This window comes from Nicotiana tabacum, chromosome 3, assembly GCF_000715075.1.
Source record: "Nicotiana tabacum cultivar K326 chromosome 3, ASM71507v2, whole genome shotgun sequence".
NCBI lineage: Eukaryota > Viridiplantae > Streptophyta > Magnoliopsida > Solanales > Solanaceae > Nicotiana > Nicotiana tabacum.
The window spans coordinates 145,441,455-145,465,378 of record NC_134082.1 but is presented as its reverse complement, the minus strand read 5'-3'; the positions used below and the strand labels follow the sequence as shown (position 1 = coordinate 145,465,378).

The 23,924-nt window shown below is 36.7% G+C and overlaps 1 pseudogene; it reads left to right on the top strand.

The window, feature by feature from the left end:
- Positions 1-2,386: 2,386 nt before the first annotated feature.
- LOC107824379 (putative CoA ligase CCL13) lies at positions 2,387-9,601 on the top strand (annotated as a pseudogene).
- The last annotated feature ends 14,323 nt before the right edge of the window (positions 9,602-23,924 follow it).

The window sequence follows — 23,924 nt, the reverse complement described above, 5'->3', positions numbered from 1 at the left end:
CCGTTGCCAATGCGGGCCCATGCCCAACGTGTATGGCATAAAACTAGACTTGGGCCATCTTATTCACATGTTACTACCTAGTTACATTATACTAGGCATGTTTACAGTTTATCAAATTAAAAAAAACTTAGCAATCTAATTTTAATTCTAGACCATTTACATACTGAAATTAACCAATAGTATTTAACTAAACAATATTCCTATAAGTTCAGGAATGATTTATTCGTTTGATGAACTAACGTGCTTTTTAAAACATGGTAATCATCCAACAATAACAAATTAACTAGACGGAGTTACTACACCATTTATTTATTTTTTAGTCAATATATAGATAGTTCGTCCGTTAAGCTATCGTCAGATGTTCCACTATATATATTAAACAACTACATGATTCTGATTAGAGTAAGCTAAATAATTCATATTTACAAATAAAATTCAGAATATAATTAAAATAAATTTAGAACTTCAACTCTGCATTTTCGTATTCATGCTTCATGTTTCAGTTTACAGTAACCAGCGTGTCAGTTGTGTACCTTATATTGAAAGCAAAAGAAAAGGGAGATCAACAGAAATTCAGTAGCATACAACAACAACAACACCCAACAACCAGTAACAACCAGCAACGAGAAACCAATGACGGATTTTAAAATAAAAACAAAAATCCAGCAACATCAACAACAATCAACGGACAGAAGCCAAGGGAATCTTTTCAGATTTGAAAGACTAATTAATGTTCTAACCCTTAATTTCTTAATCCGTATATCAGAATACTTAAATTGTATATCAGGTGTATACTACTCACTCTTTTAATTTCCAGAAGGTTATTATTTGTATTTTTGGAAGTCTTAATATTTTCGGAATTTTTCTCTCTCTTCAATGTTAAGCTCTCTCTTTCTTCTTTCTGTATCTTTTCTATCCTCTTTTTTTCTCTTGTCCTCCTTCTTCTTAAAAATCTGATCAAGTCTCTTATTTATTTCCCATCCCAAACCCTTTAATCAATTAATAAAACAACCATTTTCTCCTACCAAACCCACTACTAGTTAAAAAATACAATTATTATTTATTTAAACAACTTTTCTTGAGCCCCGCAATCCCACTATGTCTTGTTCCCCATGCTTACATTAAACAAATACATTATTCCCCACCATTATATCTCGTCCCCCTATTATTGATTATTTTAATATTATTTTAATCCTAATTGACAGTTCACTCAAAATAAATAATTGTTCAGAATTTTAATTCCAAAAATACCCCTCTAACCTTACTGAAATTACCATTTTACCCCTAAACGTACTGCAAATTACCAAACTACCCCCATCAGCTATAACCAATTCACCTAATTAATTTCAACCAAAATACAGCAAATATGACCAATTTCTAAACAAGTTTCAACAACCTCAAACTATATGATGAACAACAAAGAAACAACATGAATTATTTTGACTGAACAATGTTTTTACACAACAAACCTATTTTCAGATTCACCAACAATAACAAACAAATATATTCAAAGCATGAGCTCAAATTCAAATTAAACTTTGAACAAAATAAATAAACAGATTTAAATCACTAAACTCAAATAATCAATTGATCTTTAAATTAAATCCAACAAAATTATAACAAAGATACATGATTCAAACTAAAAAAGTTAAAAACTTAAAACATAAACTCACATTAAATCACTGAATTAACATGAACTTCAAACAAAAAATGAACATGAATTATATCCAAATTAAATAACAAAGAACGGATTCAAGCGATTTAAACTAACACTCTTCTATATTAAAATTAAATCCTTTTAAACAAACTGAAAAATAATTAATTGAATCTTCAACTTAAATCTAACAACATTATAATTAAACTAACAATTTCTATCTAAAAAAAATAAGAAAAAAAAATGAAACAAACTGAAAGATAAAAAAAAAACGATGAACATGAAATTAATATCAAACATATCTAATTTTAGATCCGAAAATATCAAACAAATTACGGACAAAAATGAAACTCGAACCCACTAACCGAAACGAAATGACGAAGAACTTGGATGAAAACAAATCTGTCCGGAAACGATTATCGCACCAAAATAACTCGACGCCGAAGACGACCACGAACGGACCATCGAAGAAGATGGTCATTTGGTATCCGTCGAAGCTGGACGAAGCAGAATCATCGAGCAGCAGCAATTCGCCAGTAGCCATGGCAGAAACACCACGACGGAGCAGCAGCGACAGTTAAGCAGCAACAACGACGGGTGATAAAGAAGAAGCAACATGCGGCAACAATGGTGAAGCTGGAAGAAGCAGAAGCATCGGGCAGCAACAAAGGACGCAGTCATGGCAGCAACAGGTGACGAAGATCTACGAAGAAGAAGCAACAGGCAGCAGCCATGTTGGACGCAGCAGCCATGGTAGCGAGGAGTGACGAAGAAGAAGAAGCAGCAACGTTTGGAGCTTCGACGAGGAAGAAGAAAACGCAGCGAGGGGTGGTTGTTTGTCGAGGGAGGCAGCCATGGTTGATGAGGGGCGTTGGAGAAGAAGAAGAAGAGAGTTGTTTGGACGTGAAGGAACAGAAGCAGCGGGTAGCCATGGTTGGGTTTTGGTGAAGCTTTGGAGAAGAAGAAGAGAGGGGGGGGGCGGATGGTTAGGTCTTGTTTTTTTTAGGTTTAGTTTTTTTTTTTTTTGTGAAATGTAAGATAGGGAAATAGGGGTGTTGGGTATTTGGGTTATGGACTGGGTCGACCCGGTTTGGAATGGACCGGGTCGTAGGGATGGTTGGATATTTTTTGGACCTGTGGTTTGAATTTGAAGAAGAGGCCCAATTCCGATTTTCTTTATTTTTTTGCTCTCTTTTCTTCTTTTATTTTTCTAAAACTAAATTCTAAAAATCCTTAAACTATCATATAGAACTAAATTAATCTATAAAAGCGCAAATTAACTCCCAATAACAATTAACACACAATTAAGTAATAATTAAGCATAAAACTGTACAATTGGACATTAAATGCTAAAAATGCGAAAGATGCCTATTTTTGTAATTTTGATTTTTGTAAAACAAACTTAATTGCTAACAATTGTAAACTTAAATCCTAAACGCAAATGCGACGTATTTTTTATATTTTTTATTAATTTATAAAATAAACATGCACAGACAAAAATGCAAACAATACAAATAACACAAAATTCACAACAATTGCAAACAACAAAAAAAATTGTTTTATTTTTTGGATTTTTTTCGGGAGTAATTCTCATATAGGGCAAAAATCACGTGCTTACAGCTGCCCTATCCTTAGACTGATCTGGGATTGCAGGCTATACATGAATAATCTCTAGGACCTGATCAACATGCACTCGCTGCTCAGGAGTGCGTGCGGCGGGAGTCTGTGCTCCTCCCCAGGCCTGAGATGTAGTTGCAACAAGGGGAAGCAACCCTACCTGAGCCAGAGTGGTGTACATGCTCATGAACTGTGCAAGAGTCTCCTGGAGGGTTGGAGTACTAGTAGCAGTAGGCGTATCAGGTTCCTGAACTCCGGCTGGAACCGCTGGTGGCACCTCGGTGGTAGCTCGCGTGAGTGCTCTAGCTGCACCACGTGCACGTCCTCAGCCTCCACCCCGACCCCGACCTCTGACGGCTCCAGTAGGGGGTGTGAGTGCCTGATCATCTTTGGTAGCACGTGTCCTCACCATCTATGAGAGAATAGAAGAAAAAAGTTTAGAATTGTGATATCAAAAATCTCGCACAACAAGGAAATCAAATTAAGTGGAATTATCCTAAAAATTACATAGCCTCTCGTAGATAAGTACAGACATCTCCATAACGATCCGCGAGACTCTAATAAACCGTCTTGTGATTCATGACTCCTATGAACCTAGAGCGCTGATACCAAGTTGTCACGACCCGAGTTCACCCTCCGTGAACTGTCGTGATGGCACCTAGTCTTTACGACTAGGTAATCCTAACAAATTGCGGAAAAAGAAACAACAGAAATAAACTAGGCAAAACTGTAGAAAAATATCAAAATGAAGCGTTTAAGATGCCGCTCGGCATATACAATACAACTCTCAAGCTGAAACTACATTTCCCAAAACCCGGAATCTCATAAAATCACAAGCTATTGAATATCTACAAGTGTATAACTCCAGAATGTCTAAACAAAAGTAAATACAGAAGGGCTAATACTATGACAGAGAATGGAAATGGACTCCTCGATCTGTGGACGCAACAGATATACCTCGAAGTCTTTGGAGAATCGCCTCGCCTCAAGGGTAGTAGGTCTGATTCGAAGTACCTGGATCTGCACATGAAAAACATGCGCAGAAAGGGCATGAGCACAGCACAACGGTACTCAGTAAGTGTCGCACCTAACTTCGGTCGAGTAGTGACGAGGTCAGGGTCCTACTGAGCTTAAATGATAAACAAGGTATAATAGTAAAGGATAAGACAATATAATTAAGTGCAACAGTAAGAAGTAACACAGGATAGAAAGAACAACAACAACTAACAGAGACAAAATAATCACAGAAAGGAATACAGCTCAACGTAGGGATAACAACCGAGGATCTCCCAAGATACCGTCTTGTAGTCCCAAATATAATATCCAGTGGATCTCCCAGGTTCCGTCCCGTAGTCCAACTCATAATGCACGGGGATCTCCCTAAATACCGGTCCGTAGTCCTAAATGTAAATACTCAGTACTGGGAGAATCTACCAGGTGCAGTCCCGTAGTTCTAACATAAAAGTGCAGGGGATCTCCCAGAATACCGATCCGTAGTCCCAAAGTAAACACACAACAACAACATGAAAAACACTCAATTCTATTCATTTACATACCAAGGTAAAATAGGTATTTCTAACCTAGCATGCTGCACAGAATCCAAATAAGGCAGTTTGAGCAAGTAAATCAATTAAGTCAATTAGACTCAAATCTATTCAATTCAATTACATAATGTAAATATAACTTCAAGTAATTGATTCCACAAATAAATTCTAAGCTAATATGCGAAATTAGGTAAAATGACCAAAATGCCCCTAGGCCCACGTCTCGGAATCGAGTAAAAGTTACGGATTATGAACCCTCATTCACTCACGAGTCTAACCATACAAAAATTATCCAAACCCAATGTCAAATCCCCAATCAAAACTCGAAAAATAGGTTTAAGAACTTTTTCCAAAATTTTCTCCAATTTCTCACCCCAAACCGAATTTAGATGATGAATTCATGTTTAAATTAATGGGTTATAAGCAAAAGGGAGTTAGGAATCATTAACCAATCGAAATCTCTGAAAATCCCTCAAAATCTCGCTCAAATCCGAGCTCCCAAGCTCTAGTTTTGATAAAAATTGCTAAACCCTCGACTTTGAAATTTTATATTCTGCCCAGATAAATCCTTCTTCGCGAACGCGGAAGGACCCTCGCGTTCGTGAAGCACAACTTCGCTTGGTCTAGTTTTCCTTCATTGCGAACGTGATGTCCCCGTCGCGAACGCGTTGACCATCTTCCCCTCCTACGCCAACACGAGACCATCTTCGCGAACGCGTAGGTATAAGACCTCACAACTTTGCGAACGCGGGACTACCTTCACGAACGGGAAGCGTTAAACTTCCACCAGTCCCAGCTCCTCTTCGTGAATGCGAGACCCCACTCGCGAATGCGAAGAAGGAAACCAGAACTGACCTGCTGCAATTTTTTTGCAATTCTCTAAGTTCCAAAAATGACTCGTTGAGCATCCGAAACACACCCGAGGCCCCCGAGACCTCAACCAAACATGCCAACCAATCCTAAAACATCATTCAAACTTGTTCCAACCTTCGGAACGCTCAAAACAACATCAAAACACCAATTAAATATCGGATTCAAGCCTAAGAACCCCAAAAACTCTCAAATTACACTTTCGATCAAAAAGTCTATCAAACCTCATCCGAATGGCCTGAAATTTTGCAAACACATCACATTCAACACTACGGAGCTACTCCAACTTCCATAATCCCATTCCGACCCCAATATCAAAATCTCACTATCGAACCGGAAACTTCAAAAATTTAACTTTCGGCATTTCAAGCCTAAATAAGCTACGGACCTCCAAAATACAATCCGAACACGCCCCTAAGCCCGAAATCACCCAACGGAGCTAACGAAACCAACGGAATTTCATTCTGAGGCCGTCTTTACACTGCCCCGACTACGGTCCAAATTCTAAAGCTTAAGCTCTCTTTTAGAGACTAAGTGTCCCAAAACACTCCGAAACTCAAAACCAAACATCCCGGCGAATCAAAATAGCAAAAACAAACACGGAAAAAGCAGTTAATAGGGGACCAGAGCATTAATTCTTAAAATAACCAGCCGGGTCATTACAAATACTACCGGTAAGACAAGGGGAAACTCTAGACTATCTATCAACCCACCACCCTAGTTTCGGACCTCCATCTCTCCTTGGTAAGCTGAGCAGATCCATATTCTGCCTAATCACCTCACCTCAATTCTTCTTAGGCCTTCCTCTATCCGTCCTCTGACTCGCCATGACAACCTCTCACATCTCCTAATCAAGATCGGGGCCTCAAAGTCTCTCCTCCTCATATGTCCAAATTGAATTCCTTTTTAATGTTTTTATGTGTATGTTCTTTCTTTCTAATGTGTAATTTTTGTTAGCTTGCAGAAGTTTCGCGGGTTTGTAAACTGATAGTAATTCCCCTAATTTCAGTCTTTCAAATAGTCCACTCAACTTTACAAGTGCGTGAGGTCATTTCCAAGCCTTGCCTCCATTTTCTCCTTTAAAATAGAGTAAACTTTAAAATGGAGTAAAGTTACTCCAACCATTACTCCATTTTTTACTTAAAAAAAAATATTCCATTTTATATTCTTATCTCTCTTCAATATTATATTATCTTTTATTTAAATTTTATTTTCTTGTTTCTATTAAAGAAATTCTATCTTTTTTTTTCTTTTTAAAATATTCATCACATATAATTTATATTCCTTTCTTATATTACCATTTAATATAAACTTATTTTGCACCATAAATTTTTAAATTCCATAATTTGTAAGAAAATATTATAGATTATATATATTAACGGATAATTCAAATAAAAGTGAAATCATTAAGATACAACATAATTAAATACATATTACATTATGGTAAAATTCAGATTAAAGAGATAAATTAAAAGAGTGAAATAATAAAAATAATAATAAAGTAATATGGAATAGTAATGGAGGAGATAAATAGTGTTACTCCAAATTTATCCCCAACGTTGGAGACCAATAACTCCAAAAACCACCTGCATTATAACAAATGCAGTTGGCGTGGGAGCTGCCCTAAGACTGGATATTCTTGTGTGAAACTATTTATGCACATTATATAAAAAAAGGAAATCTGGATGATGGATGAGTGTCTCAGATGTATTCATGTTTGCCAAGTTTTGAGTGGTATAATTAGATACTTCCATGGAGGAGACAAATTAAAAGCTCTTTCCTATATTCTTTATCTTGTGAGAAGTTAAGATAGAAGCAAGAATTTGATGAAATTGTTGCCTAAGCAATATTGTAATTACTTTACCCGATTTTTTGCTCCTTAAAACTTAAAATCACTTCTAACAGTTCAATATAAGTCTTGGGCCTAACTCACACCTCAAAAGGGATCTCATCCCGGCCCAATATGGGATTCATTGCATTCATTACTAACATGTTAGTCTGATCACTTACCAGCACTTTTATCTAAGCAGGACATTTTAATCAGTCATTTCTCATTGTTGTAAGTTTAAATTCTTCGATAGGTTGCAACACTAGCCCCTAATGTACCTGCAGTGCAAGAGTTGCATTTCGCAGTGCCAATGGCAGGAGCAGTGCTTTGTACATTGAATACACGCCACGATTCAGCTATGGTATCAGTCCTCCTAAGACATTCAGAAGCTAAGCTCATTTTCTTCGACCAGCGGTTATTTGAAGTTGCTCAAGGAGCACTGGATCTTCTTATTGATGCCAAAACAAAACCTCTCCTAGTATTAATCCTTGATCCTGAAAACCTCCCTCCTCCTGTTGCTACGGCAAATGTTCATGAATATGAAACTCTACTGGCAAGTGGACGCAGCGATTTTGCAATAAAGTGGCCGTTAACTGAATTTGACCCTATTAGTGTTAACTATACTTCTGGTACAACATCACAGCCTAAAGGAGTTGTTTACAATCACAGAGGTGCATATCTCAATTCTATTGCTACTTCTTTTATTCATGAGATGGGCTCTATGCCTACATATCTTTGGACTGTTCCAATGTTTCACTGCAATGGATGGTGCCTTAATTGGGGCGTGGCTGCACTTGGTGGCACTAACGTTTGCCTTAGACGTGTCTCTCCAAAGGACATTTTTGATAATATATCCCTCCACAAGGTCACACATATGAGTTGTGCACCAACGGTCTTGAACATGATAGCGAACTCACGTACAAGTGACCGCAAACCACTTCCTCACAAGGTTGAAATAACGACAGGTGGTTCACCACCGCCTCCTCATATCATTTCCAAGATGGAGGAGTTAGGCTTTTCTGTATCTCATATATATGGGCTCACAGAGATTCATGGTCCCTGTACATCTTGCCTCCGGAAGCCAGAGTGGGACTCATTGCCTCCTGATGAACGATTTTGCTCTGAAAGCAAGACAAGGAGTGGAACACTTTTTTACTCAGGAAATTGACATTAGAGATCCTGACACAATGGAGAAGGTGCCAGATGACGGTAAGACATAAGGTGAAATTATGATTAGAGGGAACTGTGTGATGAGTGGATACTTAAAAAATGTTAAAGCAACAGAAGAAGCGTTTAGAGGTGGATTGTTTCATACTGGTGATCTTGCCGTGAGGCATCCAGATGGTTACATTGAAGTTAAAGACAGGATGAAGGACATTATAATCTCGGGAGGTGAAAATATTTGCTCGGTTGAAGTGGAAAGAGTTTTGCTCAGTCATCCGGCAGTCCTTGAAGCAGGTGTAGTAGCAAGACCAGATGATCTCTGGGGGCAGACGCCTTGTGCATTCGTCAAGTTGAAGGAGGGATTCAGTGTTGGTTCTGAAGAAATAATCAGCTACTGTCGAGATCATTTGCCTCATTATATGGCTCCTCGGACTGTCATTTTTGAAGATCTGCCAATAACTTCCACTGGTAAGATACAAAAGTTTATCCTAAGGGAAAAAGCAAAGGCGTTGGGCAGTCTTTGTTCAATAAAACAAAGCAGTCATTCTCTGTATGCATCTGCTGAAGGTTAGAAACAATTCCACTCCTATTTCAATAATGGGTCAATCTTTGGCCCTTGCTATTGTCAATCCAGTATTCTGAAAATATCAAAACCAAAGCAAACATATCTATGTGACTCAAATTCTGTCAGGGCTTTAGCTCTAGTTACCTTGAAAAGATCAACTTCAAAGCAAACAGATCTATTGACCAGTATTAAATCATCCTTCTTTGCCTGCTTTATTTGAACCATGGCTCTATGTAACCTGGATTACTATCAACATCCACTAAACTACAATCTGCGTTCATCCCAAAAGCCGTGGGCATAGAGTTTAAATTGAATACGAACAAGCCAGATTAATTAAGTTTGCACCTCCGGCGAGCCCATATTTGGTGCATATTGCTTGAGGAATAACCTGAAAACAAAGAATAGCAGGAGGATCACAACATCATGCATATTAAGATATTAATTGAGGCCAAGCAGTAAAAGTTTTGAACTCCAAGACACAGTCCGGGGGTTTCACTTGTATAAATCCTGGAGTTTCACTTGCAGCAATTTGACTTTTTTAAGTCTCCAATTCAGTTTAATGCTGTATTCTGGCCCGGCCTAAATGGGCCAAACGGGCCGGCCTACGGGCCTAGGCTTAGCGGTCCCGGGCCTCACGGTCCCGGGTTTCGTGGGCTCAACGGGTGGAACCGGCCCGTGACGGGCCTAAGCTCATATGGTCCTGGGCTAAACAGGGCGGGCTCGTGGGCTTAGCGGGCCTAACAGACTTTTTTATTTCCGGGCTTTTTTTTTAAAATTTTTTTTGTTTAAGGCAATTTCTTGTAAACCATATCATGGTTATATAAATAATATATATGTAATATATATGTAGAAATCTAATTATTAAAGTGCTTGACGAAAAAGTAAAATAACAAAACAATAGTAAAACTAAATTGCCATGCATAATAAATTAATAAGAAAGTACAACATGAAGCATAAATACGTCTAATAATTTTAAAATAACACAAATTGTTGAAATATCTTAAAGACGAATTTGCGGATAAATACCATCAACACAATACGTTATATGCCTCCTTAAAATGCCTGTGGTACACCCTGAACGAAAATTTAAGACTCTTCCACAGTTCTTGCATTTTAATATTTGGCCTTCTTCATTTTCTTCAAGCACTTCATAGTAGTGCGAAACAAATAAGCGCACTCTTTCCGAACGAGGCATGATGTAACTTGAAAATTAAGATTGAGACTTGAAGTCTTGAAAATTGGAGATTGAGAGAAATTTAGATTGAGAAATGAGTATTGAGTATTTTGAAGTATATATATATATTTTCTTGTAGTATATATTGTATGTTATGTATATATATTACCTTATAAATTTTCTTATAGTACCATTGACACCAGGATCTACGTAGGCGGGCGGTAGTCCGCACAGCCCATCCAGATCTAGCTGCTTTAGTACACTTTAAAGGTTGGCGGTAGTCCGCACGACCAATAAGGATTCTAAATATACGGAAATTCTATTATAGTTTAATGATTGTATGGAAGGATCTATATCCTTTTACCCAAGCAAGGGGCCTGTCGAGGTCCGATACATACTCTTACTGAGCCCATGTGTCTAGCAGTTCTAACTGTGAAAGAGGTAGCCCTTTTGACAACTTCAGCTGGCTTTAGTGTCACAGCTGGCTAGACGTAGCCACTAAGGCAAAGCCAATAAGAGTAGTACCAGAACCGACTGTACCACCATCTTGGAACCAAATCAAGAAACTATATTAAAATTTCTTTATATTTTGAAAGAGTCTGGATTCTTCATGGTTAATATGCAAGAGAAATTAGTTCTTCAACATAGATATGAATCCGTTTAGCCGGACATAGTCACGGCTGGGGAGAGAAACTAAGTATTTAAAATACTAAAGAGAAAAGAGAATAAGTACCTTGAAGGCCGAGAAGCAAGGCCCTGAAGATGAACTTCAAAACTTTTATTTAACTTCAACTGATTTACAAACTATAAACTAAATGTTTACAAAGGGGGTTGGTTGAGAGAGAGAGAGGAGAGAGAAAGTAGAGAGAGAGGGGGGTTCCGGCTCCTCTTCTTCAAATGAAGAAGCCTCCTTATATAACAAAAAAAAAAAGAATCTAGAATAGTAAATTGGGTCCCACATCTGGGTCCCTACACAGTGTTTCTACTGTAGTTAAATAGTATTTCTACTGTGGATGAACAGTGTATCTACTGTTTAAGTGGGTCCTGGCGGCTGATAAGCTGTCAAGTCTTCTTTTTGTCCAAATTGTGCATTTGTTGGAGGAATTCTTTCACCTTGTCGATATCTCTGTCAGATAGTATCATTTTTGGCTGTATTGGTTGTGTATCTTCTACGAGGTCATCACCACTCGTTTCACTTCTCATTGAAGTGCCTGATTTTTCGCACTGATCTAGTGATTGGAGCAGATTTCTTTTTAATCCTTCTAAGTATTGATTTATCAAATCAATTTTATCTCCGTCTTGAATAGAGATTCTTCGAGCAATATGTTTAACAGTGCTTTCTTCTATTATCCTCTTTTGGGGGGCCGTTACATATAAATGGATTTGTGTTTTGATAGAATCTAATAATTCTTGTCCATATAACATTTTTGTTTTGGGATCAGTCTTCATCAATTTGTCCCAAAAATTGTTGTAGAATACCCTATATAAACAAGAGATTTGTTCTTCCGTATAACCTAATTCCGGAGTCCATTTATGGATCCAGGGGATAGAAAATTCAATAAAGAAGTAGATTTGATCAATTTTTTCTAGGTAGCAGATATGATCTGCGTGATATAACTCTGTTAAGAACGGCGAAGTTTTTGTCCATTCTTTGTATAACTTTAGGAATGGTTCGGGTAAAATCTTGGTAGTAGGACCGTGGTATGACCACCAGTTTAAAAACCAGTTAGGGATAGGTCCTGTAAATACCTTTGCGCATACTTTGATAAACCAAGTATGCTTATGTCTCTCATTGTTATAATAAAGCACTCTATCAAATGCTTGAATATAATCCCAATAAGTGAAATTCATAGGTGATTTATTAAGGCTTATCTGCCTTTCTTTCATTGTTGAAATACCCCATTCTTCAACAGATATAATCTGTTTGATAATGACTTTTGAAAAGTAATAAACATTTTCATTCGTGTTATAACCCGAAAAGTGCTGGAATTTTGCACTATCTGTACTGATCAGGATAGTCTCATAATAGGTGCGGGTTTTATACGATTCACCCGAATAGTATAACCCATTAATCAGATATCTCTGAAATATTTTCCACGGTTCTTCTTTTCTCTGAATCTCAGAGTTTTCAAGGAGAAATATCATTTCTCTCTTTGGTAACTTTTCATATGACTTGATATCGTCATTGTCTTCTTCTTTAGCAATTGAAGCAAAAGTATCACTTTGCTTTTTGGATGCTAAATAAGCCTGCAGATGTCCATATAACAGACTATCTTCTGGAATATCTTCCAAATGTATAGAATGTCCTGAGGATTCACCTGTATGCGGTACCTTTGAGTTTATCAAACTCTTTTTTCCTCTTTGTATTACTGGGGAGTTTGATGAGGATCCGTATGACGATCCCTGAGAATAAGTCCTACTAGGGGAAGATCTTCCCCTACCTCTGCCCCTGGTGACCCACGAAGGGTCCATTCTGCAGAAATTGTAAATCATCAATTAACTGAAGAATAGCAGTAATTTCATCAGAATTAGAGTATTCTTCTTCCATATTATCAATTCTGTCAGGCATGATTTTATCAAGTATGAGTTCCTTTAAGTCTCTGTTTAAATTAATCACTCTAAGAATAGTGATCAATTCCTCGTTATCAAATAGCATGGTATAATAATTCATAAATTATTCTAAATATTCCCGGGATAGAAAATCCGGAAGGGAATTATCAATTCCTTTTTTGTATTGTATTTCAAAATCGAAAGGTGCTAGCTGAGCCTGCCATCTAGCAAATATTAATTTAGAAGCATCGTGCTTAAAATCTTTGTCAAACATGTATTTAACAGATTGAGCATCAGTTTTTATCAAAAACTTTTGGTTATATAAGTCGTCTTGAAATTTTAATACACACTTAACAATTGTTAACATTTCATGCGCCACAGTAGCATATTTCTTCTGGGTTTCGGTCCATTTACCAGAGTGAAATCTTATTAAGTATTCACTCTTATTATCGGGATTTACTTGTTTCAAAATCCCTCCATATCCAACATTAGACGCATCTGTCTCGATAATCTTTTGCCAAGTAGGATTGGCAAGGGTTAAACAAGGTAAAGATTTAACACGCCCTTTAATGCTTTTGACTAACTCAGTGTGTTGGTTAGTCCAAGGGTGTTTATGATCTTTCTTGAGCCGATCGTATAAAGGGGCTAGATCTCGTGACAAACTTTTATAGAAAGGGGATATATAATTCAGACTCCCCAAAAATCTTTGTAATTGAGTCCTGTCAGTAATAACATCATGAAATTTTGAGGCAAAATCAATTGATCTTTGTATTGGGGTAATTTTTCCCTGGCAAATATTATGACCTAAAAAACGAACATTCGTTTGGAATAGACTCATCTTCGGTTTAGAAATTACTAAACCGTTTTGTATAACAATTTTTTTTGAAAATATCAAGATGCTTAATATGCATCTCTAAAGTTTTAGAAAATACTAATATGTCGTCAATATAAACGATAATAAAATCCAAATATGGGTTAAAATATCATTCATAATTTTTTGAAATTCAGAAGGGGCATTTTTCAAACCAAATGGCATAACATTCCATTCATATTGCCCAAATGGAACATTGAAAGCAGTTCTATAAGTATGCTCTTTAAATATTTGAATTTGCCAATAACCAGATTTTAAATCAAATTTTGAAAATATATTGGCGTCATATAACCTAGATAGCAAGTCCCTTTTATTAGGGATAGGATACCTAATCCATTTTAGATGTTTATTTAATGGTTTATAATTTATAACTAAGCGAGGAATACCTCGTTCTTTTTCTGCCGCATTATTAACATAAAAGGCAGAACATGACCAAGGAGATTTTGAGGGTTTTATCAAACCTTTTTGTAACAAACTATCAATCTCGTTTTTGCAGAATTCAACTAACTCAGCATTCATCTGGCAAGGTCGAGATTTAGTAGGAATATCATCCTCACAGAAATTTTCTTCGTATGGAAGAGTTACAATATGCCTTTTCCTGTTCCAAAAGGCACTAGGGTGATCGGCGCAAACATCAACGGCCATTTTTTCAGCAATCAATTTAATCTTCTGCTGAATTTTAGCAGATTGTATAGTATCGAATATATTCATACTAAGAATTTCTAATTGTAATGAATCAACATGCCTTTGTTTCATATTAATCAAGGCATTAATATCTCTAGTTACGGGATCTGTAACAAAGGAATAACTTATCTTTTTATCTTGATAAGTAGCAGAAAAACCATGTTCATCTATATTATTAAACGGATAAATAGCATTAATAAAAGGTGTTCCAAGTATGATTGGAGGGTATAACTGGTTTTTTCCAAAAAGAAGAAATGTGGAATACAGACTTTATTTTGGCAAATATGAGTATTAGGCAATTTGTATTCTATATCTAAAGCATGACCAGAAGGGGATTTCACCAAATGAGTGGTCTTTTGAAAATACTTAGTAGGAATTAATCCTTCCTGAATGCAGCTTACATCTGCACCACTATCAATCATAGCTATATCAGTTATAGAAGAATTATTATCGATTAAAATAGTACATTTAATATACCATTTGTGTGCAGTAATAATTTGCATCATACCTAAAAATAAATCAGATTTTTCATCAGAAATTTCTTTTCTTTTATCATTAGAAAAATCAGAAATTCCTTTAGTCGAAGATTCAGGTAGAGAATTATTTTTCTCAATTTGAGTAATACGGTGATCGCAAATCATTTGATTTTGCTTAAGAGACTTAATATCCCTTTTCAAATTCTCAATTTCTTCTTTTAAATCATCAAAAGAAGTATCTCGACTAGGTGTATTGGACTTTTGAAGTCTTCTATTAATTTCAGATAAAGAATATGGTGCAAAATTTTCAAATTCGTTCTTGTATTTTTCAACAGATTTTGAACTACTAGAACTGGAATTTGCAGCTAAATTAATAATTTTTTCACGAAGTTTTTCATCAGCAACTTCTTTTAAAAGTTCTATTACATTGTCAGATGTAATAGTTTTTATATTAAGATTATCAAATTGTGATTGCAATTTATAAAATTCGTCACTATCACAAGTACAAATATCACCTTTGCAAGCAGTGCAAGAAGTATCAATATTTTTATTATTATCAGAAAAATCAATTAACTCAACTTCAGTTTCAGATTCAGTCTCTGAGTAATAGTCAGATTCTGATCCCGAAGTGTATAACAAGCCATAAACCTTATCGTGTAACTCATCATCGAGTTCTAAGGTTTTTAGCTTTTGAAGCTTGCAATTTGGAGAAATATGACCAAACTTTCCACACTTATAACATTTAATATCAGCGAGATCTCGTTTGGATCTATTCTTCGCAAATCGAGTAGATTTCCGATGCGCTTTTCTAGTATCACGTTCTTCCTTAGGCCTATATCTAGACCTTTTTTTCTTATACGGGCTGTCCGGGTAAGGATACCTATGATATTTGGTTTCTTCTTCCTACTTTGAGTGGAAGTTCCGGGTAAACCGAATTGGGTACAGAAGTCTCCTAATTGGGACTTTTCTTTAAGCTTATCAATCTTAAGTTGTCTAGAAAGCCTTAACTCATTACACAATTTTAAACCTTCTTCTGTACAAACACCTATAAGCTTACCATAGGTATAATTATTATACATAATCTCGCCGCAACTACCTTTTAACACATTCCTCACTCTTTCAGCAAATAAGGAAGGGAGACCATCTATAAACTTGGCTTTCCAATGCTCAAATTTATTGTCGGGTAGTTCCATAACTCTACTCATAAAAGTGTCTTTATACCATCTAAATTCACTAAGGGTCTTACATCTAAGCCCATTAAGTAAAGTTCGAATGGTCTGATGATTCGAGGTAAATCTACCATTGAAATGCTCTAAGATAGTAAGGATAAGGGTATAAACTGCATCTTCTCTACCCATTACTAGAGCCATACCTATATTATCAACACATTCGTCGGTTGCCGTAGCATTAATAACGAAAGCCTTTTCCTCTACAGATAAATGATTGTCCCACTAGCCACGAAGTTGGCCAGTAAATCCTGCAATGATCATTTTGCAAATATTTCTATCTGTATTTTTAACACTTTTACAGATAGTCGAATACATAAGCATTCTGTGTACGAGAATGGTTAATTGTCTATCAGTTAGACCATCAAGATTCCATTCATAAATTTCGGAACCGTTATAAGACGTATTCCAATCTCGTTCCTCAATTAACACATCTTGAGGAGTAGGACGAGGATAATAATAGGTCTGCATCCTTGGTTTGTCAGCATACCTATGATTTTGTTTAACAATCCCTTTGAATTTATTAAACTCTGACCAAGTCTCAGTTTTATAATCAGAAACGGTTTCAATTTTATCAGCAAATTTTTTTGATAAATCAATAGGTCTAATATTTAAACCAGAAAGCTTTTTATCTAAAAGCTGGGCTAAGTCATCAAGAGATTTAAATTTAAAATCCTGAATCTCAGGGGGTCTTTGAATATGAGTAGGAATAGCTTGATCAACTGTTTTACTTCCTGAAGTGGAGGCAATATCAGTTGGTCCTTTCTTAGTACTCATTTCTTTTATTAAAATAGTCAAATTATCAAGTTTTTTATCAAGAGAACCAATATGTTCTCCTAATATTTTTACATACAAACCCAAATAATTATTTTGAGAAATCAATTTATTAATTTCTGCAATACTAATAGCTGCCACGTTATCATCAATAAATTTTTGAAAGGCAGTGAAGGTAATACCAGTATTATTAGGTAAAATAAAGGGAGCCTGAGGAGGATAAATTGCTTTGGTAATATTACCACTCCCGTCTTTATAAGATCTTTCCAATACTTTTATATAAAGAGGTAAATAAGTTGTTATAAACCAAGGAACAAAATACATAATTTGATTATGCAAGGCACAAGTTTCATAAAATTCTTGAGATATGTTATTCAAATCTTCTTTACAATAAGTATCAAAAAACCATGTTTTAAACTGGTTCCATTTTTCACTAAAAAATTCTTTTTGAATATAAATACGGGCCCGAGAACCGGGGCTAAAATCTATTTGGTGTGGAATCATTAAATATTATTGGGGTCGAAATTCATCTCGGATAAAGAAGGAATATCCTTATCTGAAATATTGTCATTGTCCTGAACAATATTTGTTTGAGGGTTAATCTTAACCCTTTCAACCCTTTTAACCTTTTGATCAGGCTTATCACTAGCAATAGTGTGTAGAGAAGCTGCACGATTGCGAGCTGGACCATAGACTGGTTCAATAGGGGAAATATGTTGAATAGCAGGTAGAAGTCTATGATTAGAAATGAATGTCTATTATAAATAGTAGACTTTTCATCAAATTGAATACAAATCCTACCATCCGGATTTTGAGTGACATGCGAAAATTCAGTATTTGACAAGTCGTTAGTAATCTGACTTGGGGATATAACAGAATTTAAAGTCCAAGTAGTTGGAAAATTAATTTCTTCCCACCTAATAGGTCTCCTAGTGGTGACCTTGGACTTTGCAAAATTGGTTTCGACCAATATGGTCTGATCCGATGTATCGTATAACTTACATCTAGGATTCAAAGTAGATAACAATTTGAAATAAATCCTATAGGACAGACATATAAGTTCAGAACCAGGCGCATAATTATAACCATGCGTTTTCACATTTAAAGTCAAAGCATCGAGAATATTAACATCAGAAAGAGATAGTTGCAGATTGGGTTGAGTATTAAAATATACTGGACCATAGGCCATTGTAGATTCTATCGAACCCATTAGAGACTGTCTGAAATTCAGATTTCTAGCATCTCTAAGAGCTGCTAAAAAGGTATCTGGTAATCCTTTAAGGGTTAAAGGTTTAAATGCGATTTGAACCATACCAATATGCACATAATGGTAATGATGTTTATATAAATCTATATCATGTTTGTTTAACAAACGAATAGTCTGTTCAGATGAATTTAATGCTAAAGACTGTTCAGTCGTTTTTATCAATTGTTTAGAAGAAAGTTTATCAAACCAACCATAATCATAAATGGTTTTTATAGAAACTTTAGGAATTGTCCATTTATTCAATAAATCAAGATTTTGAGGTATATCTACCTCTTCAAGTCTCGTACTTTTAGTACTTGTTTCTCCCAGATCCATTCCAAAAGCTTCATATCTATGTTGAATCTTTCATATCTATTACACATTTACCATAAAAATTCCTAGGCTCTGATACCATTTTACACCAGGATCTAGGTAGGCGGGCGGTAGTCCGCACGGCCATCCAGATCTAGCTGCTTTAGTACACTTTAAAGGTTGGCGGTAGTCCGCACGACCAATAAGGATTCGAAATATACGGAAATTCTATTATAGTTTAATGACTGTATGGAAGGATCTATATCCTTTTACCCAAGCAAGGGGCCTGTCTAAGCCCGATACATACTCTTATTGAGGACCGTTGGTATTTTTATTTTTTATTTTTTAAAAAAAAGTAGCCATTAGGCCCTGTAAGACCGGCCCAGGCCCACCAGCCAGTCTCGGGCTTAGCGGTCCTGGGCTCGTGGGCTTTTTTACCATACCCGGCCCGCCACAGGCTTTTTGCATCATTAGGGACCGGCCCACCAGGACCGACCCGCCAGGCCCGTTTAGCCCGTTAGGACCACGGGCCCGGTCCGGTCCCGGTTCCAGCCCGGCCCACCGTACAACATTAATTCAGTTTCACTTGCTACACTTAGAACACCAGGAAAATCACGTGCCTATTTTTCAACTATTTGCCTCATATTTCAAGTCGTGACTATTTTCAACTAGTTTACAAACACTAACCATACTTCAATTAGCAGCCCTAAAATGGCTATTTAGGATAATTCTTACGGCAAAGTAAGAATTGAAATATTGTGCAAAAATGTTCTCACACAACATTAAAGTAACTGTTAATTTCTCACTATAACAGTAAAGTCACCAAATTGAAATTTTGATGGTTGTACTTGAAGCTACAAGCTGCATAAAACGAGCTACTAGTATTTGCTTACCATTGACGATCTTCTTTTGTTTTTTCTTGAAAATAATTAGTCGACCATGTGATTGAGTAAGAAAATTAGTACTACATTCAAGTCCGTTCATGTTCATTACAATTGGCGTTATGAAAAGCATATAATATAAAAAGCTGACTTTAAATATATCCACATGGTGCTCTTATTGATATCTTCCAAAGAATATGAGAACTGAAAATGGCTTGTATCATTTATGGGTGAAAATTATTTACCTTTACAAATTACAAATATTGTCAACTCTTATTCAATATCATCTGTTTCAATTGACAGCAAGAATTTGCTGTCAATATCTGATAAAAATATCCCAAAAAACATTCACTGCAGAAAAAAGATTGAAATTAGCTACAAATTTCGCCGCGAAATCGCTTGTAACTAACAAAAATTCTTGATAATATGTCGCTAAATAGGATTGGCAACGAATTTTTTTATTTAGCTACATAATTTGTCTGTCGCTAATACTTGTTTATTTAGTAGTGATTAGCCTCATAATATATCATACAGATGATATAGTTGTGATATGTCAACTCCTTATAGTTGACCAAACAATAAAAATGATAAAAAATGACTTTTGTACAGGACTTGGTGCCAACACCCTCGTTGACAACACTTTTTACAAGCTGTCAAGAGTAGGCATTCGGATTTCGGACATTATTTGGATTTGCAGTGGAAAAAATATCTGAAAATGAAGTTGTGTAATTTGAACATATATTTCACTCGGAAAAAAGTTAAGTTTTGTGAGTGAAACTATTAGATCTTGTGAAGTTGCATGCTTTCGTATCTTAATGAATTGCACCAATAGTCGGAAGTTGTTGTTTTTTTAAAGGCGAAATACATAAACGACCCCTTTAAATTGTCCTCAACGATCACGCAAACACCTCAATTGAGCCCATTTTCATTTGGACACTTCAAGCTTTCAATAAAAAAAGTCAACTAAACACCTCATGCTGACATGTCATATTGTGTGTTTCTCAATCCAATTTCAGCGCGTGAATGGACTTAAAATACTAACTAAAGTTTGCCCCACCCCCATACGACCGCTCCATCAACCAACCATCCTAAAAGGTCACTTCGGCTACCGTACCGCCCAACAAAACAACTCACCATCCACCGGTAAAAGGGCAGCCCAACCACCAGAACACAAATCTTGTCGACTACTACATTAAAGAAGATAAGTCCACCTTTTTTGTGTTAAAAAATCATACTTTGTTAGAACAATGGTAATATCATATCAATCTTATTCTCTTGTTCTTCATTTACGGCAACTGTGATCGCCATGTTGATTGGTCCATGAAAAATAGGCTCAATTACGTCTGAAATCAAGGAAAATATGAATATTTCATAAGCCAAATATGCTCAGTACCACGATCCACCAAAAAATTTTCAGATCCACTACTACCAAGTTCAACCTCTCCAAGATGATAATCACCTTCAATAGCTCCCAAACAATCTCACATCACTCCCAAGGTGGCAAAAATGCTGGTGGTGCTTGAAACACAATGGGTTGGTTAAAGTGGGTGAGGGCTGGGGATTTAAATTAAAGGAGGATGAGGAGGAAATCTAAAATGAAAATAAGGGGGAAGGAATCTGGAAAAAAGGAAATCAAAGGAAGAGGTATGAAATTGAAAATTGTGATTAAGGAGAAAAAGAGGAAATAGTTGCTGAAGAAAACTGGAGACGGGGAGGAAGGGCCGGCGGTGATTCATAGAGATGGTGATTAAAGGAGCTTTTTTTCATAATTATTGTTCTTCTTTCTTTTTAAATTATTATTATTGTTTTTTTTGTTGTTGTTTTATAATAGGTGGCAAATTTTTTAATTAAAATTACACATGGCATTTTCTCATTTTTTTCGTTTGATATGAATCCGAGAGTGTATTTCACGCGAGGTGGGCTGATGAGGTCAGTATTTAGTTGACCTACTTTATTGAAGGCTTGAAGTGTCCTACTGAAAATGGGCTCAGTTAAGGTGTTTGTGTGATCGTTGAGGACAACATAAAGGGGTATTTCGCCTTTTTTACGTCATAAACTGATGTAATTTCAGAGGCATAGGTTACATGCTTTTGCATCTTAAATTTATGCATTTATAATTTCACTTACCTGAGATAATCCCTCTCGAGAAAATTTTTCATCTGATCCTTTCTCTCGTATCTTAATCATGACTTTCTTCAATATTTCAAAATTCAGTGGGTGGTTCTATGCTCTCAATAGAGTTTGAGTTCACCCCATTTTGAGTCAGAGGCCTCGTTACATGTGCCAAATTAGTGAGAATAATCTTGAAACTCACCCATGGCAATCCAAAAAGGGCCTAATGAGATATTCTGCAAATTATTTTCCTTTGACACCAATTAGTTTCTTGGACAGAGCAGCTAAAGTTTTTAGAGACAGAACTTCAATAGTGTATGGCTCGTCTGTTAAATACACTTGGGAACAACCACCTTGTTTACTTGGAAAATGGTATTTACAATTATATTTGTTTTGTGGTTATAAAAATACGTGATTTATCTTAATACAAGTTCTTAGGTGAAAGATGCTAAGTGTAAATGAGCAAGGAATGATAAACAAACCGACATGGTTATAAGGCCGAGGGCCTCGAGCTCGGCGATGTGGGATCTCGAAGGCAACCTTTAATATGTTGATGATGAGCAATAAATGAAGAATAATAAATGAACGATGAATGAACAATGAAAGAATAAGGAATAAATATGTAGAACAATTGTTTAAGCAAAGAGCAGAGAATGTTGTATTGTATTCAATATATCTTCCTTCTACAAAAATGACAAGGGTCCCCTTTATATAGGAGGGGGAATCCTAACATAGTACATGTCTAATAATAATGAGGAAATGCTATAGGTACAGTTGTATAATAGCTTAGTACGGATTTGTACTATTCTTGCAGACCAGGTCAGCTCTAAACACGTATATTTGGGAGCTTTCCCGCCTTTCCATGACGATCATCGATTGTACTGCTCCCAGATCAACCATAGTGGGCCTTCAATGTGCTCCCTCAAGGGACACACCTCGGGGTCGTGCCTCACGTTCTGCTTTGGGCTTCTCGAGGTTGGGCTAGAGCGGCATAGTAGCCCCAAAGTCGAACTCCCCAATTTTGGCCGTATACAGATAGTTCCTGCGTTTCTTAAAATGAAATGATAAGAAACGATCTTGAGTTCTTGCCTCTTCAATACTCCCATTATGACGTCAACCATGTGAGATCATTAAATGGCATGACAGAAAAGTTGTACAAGGGTCTTATCAAACACGGTTCTCGAAAAGCCCATGAACCGCTATTGGTCGCCCTTTCAACTCCTCCTAGTGACTTATAAATACTCCAATTCTCTATCTTTCAAAACCTTTGCAACATCTTCAGATCTTCAAATCTTTGTTAATGGTTTCTTGCCTTCACCCTTCTTCCGTGTTCAATTCTTTGTCAGCTTGCTTTGAAACTTTTGTTACAACCATGGCAAAAACATCTAAAATAGTACCTCAAAAAGGGAAAGCCCCTTCTTCATCACGCTCGTCTAAGAGCAAAAAGGTAGTGCCTCCTAGCGTCGAGGAGTATGTTCCTGGAACCTTCGATACATCCTCCAATTTGAAAATGGATAGACCTTCTTCGGTACCGGGTCGATGCGAACCCATATCTCGGTATGTTAGTCTAATAACTGACATAAAGAAGGTGAAAATAGATTGTCGCTGGGAAAAGGCGGTACAAGTTGAGATCCCTTCTCCGGAAGAGGATATAACTACACACAAACCTGGTTTCCTCAGCGTGTATACGTATCCCTTTACCTTGGGTCCTATAAGTTCTTCTTCTCCATCGATAAACCCGGTGATTCTCGATTTTTGCCGAGAATATTGAGTGATGCTAGGTCAGATATCCTTCTTTTTGGAGAATCGTTTATTTGCTTAGACATTTCTCGAGCATGGTGGAGGGGATGTATTTCCCTCTCAATCACCTGATCAGGTTATATAGTCCTCGCCTCTATCGAGGGGGCCTAGTCAAACTGCGGCATCGATCTGCCAAAGCGGTTTTTGCCAACACCGATGAAGATAAAGATCGGGGTGGATGAGCCGCTTCGTTCGAGTCAGAACTTTGGACCTCATCTCTATCGAGAAGATGCCATTCCCCGAGGAATGGAATATGAGGCGTAAATGTTATTACACCGAGCATGTTTTATCATATGAATGTCCTCTTTTCCTCTTTCGAACTAACCCCTTTGTTGTTTGAATTGATATTTCTTTGGTGGCTTAGACACCGTGTGGTTCCCCGGTGCGGTCAACGACCTCCCCGAATGGTTAGAATTTTAGACTCTTCCACTCCATATGACAAGTGCGTTTGGTGTGATCTGGCTAAAACTCAATGGGAGGCCAAAAATCATGGTATGCCTTCACCACTATCACTTCCAAATCCCTTATGAATGGATTTCTTGGCGGTATGTTTGACATTTTACCCATCTGCAGGCC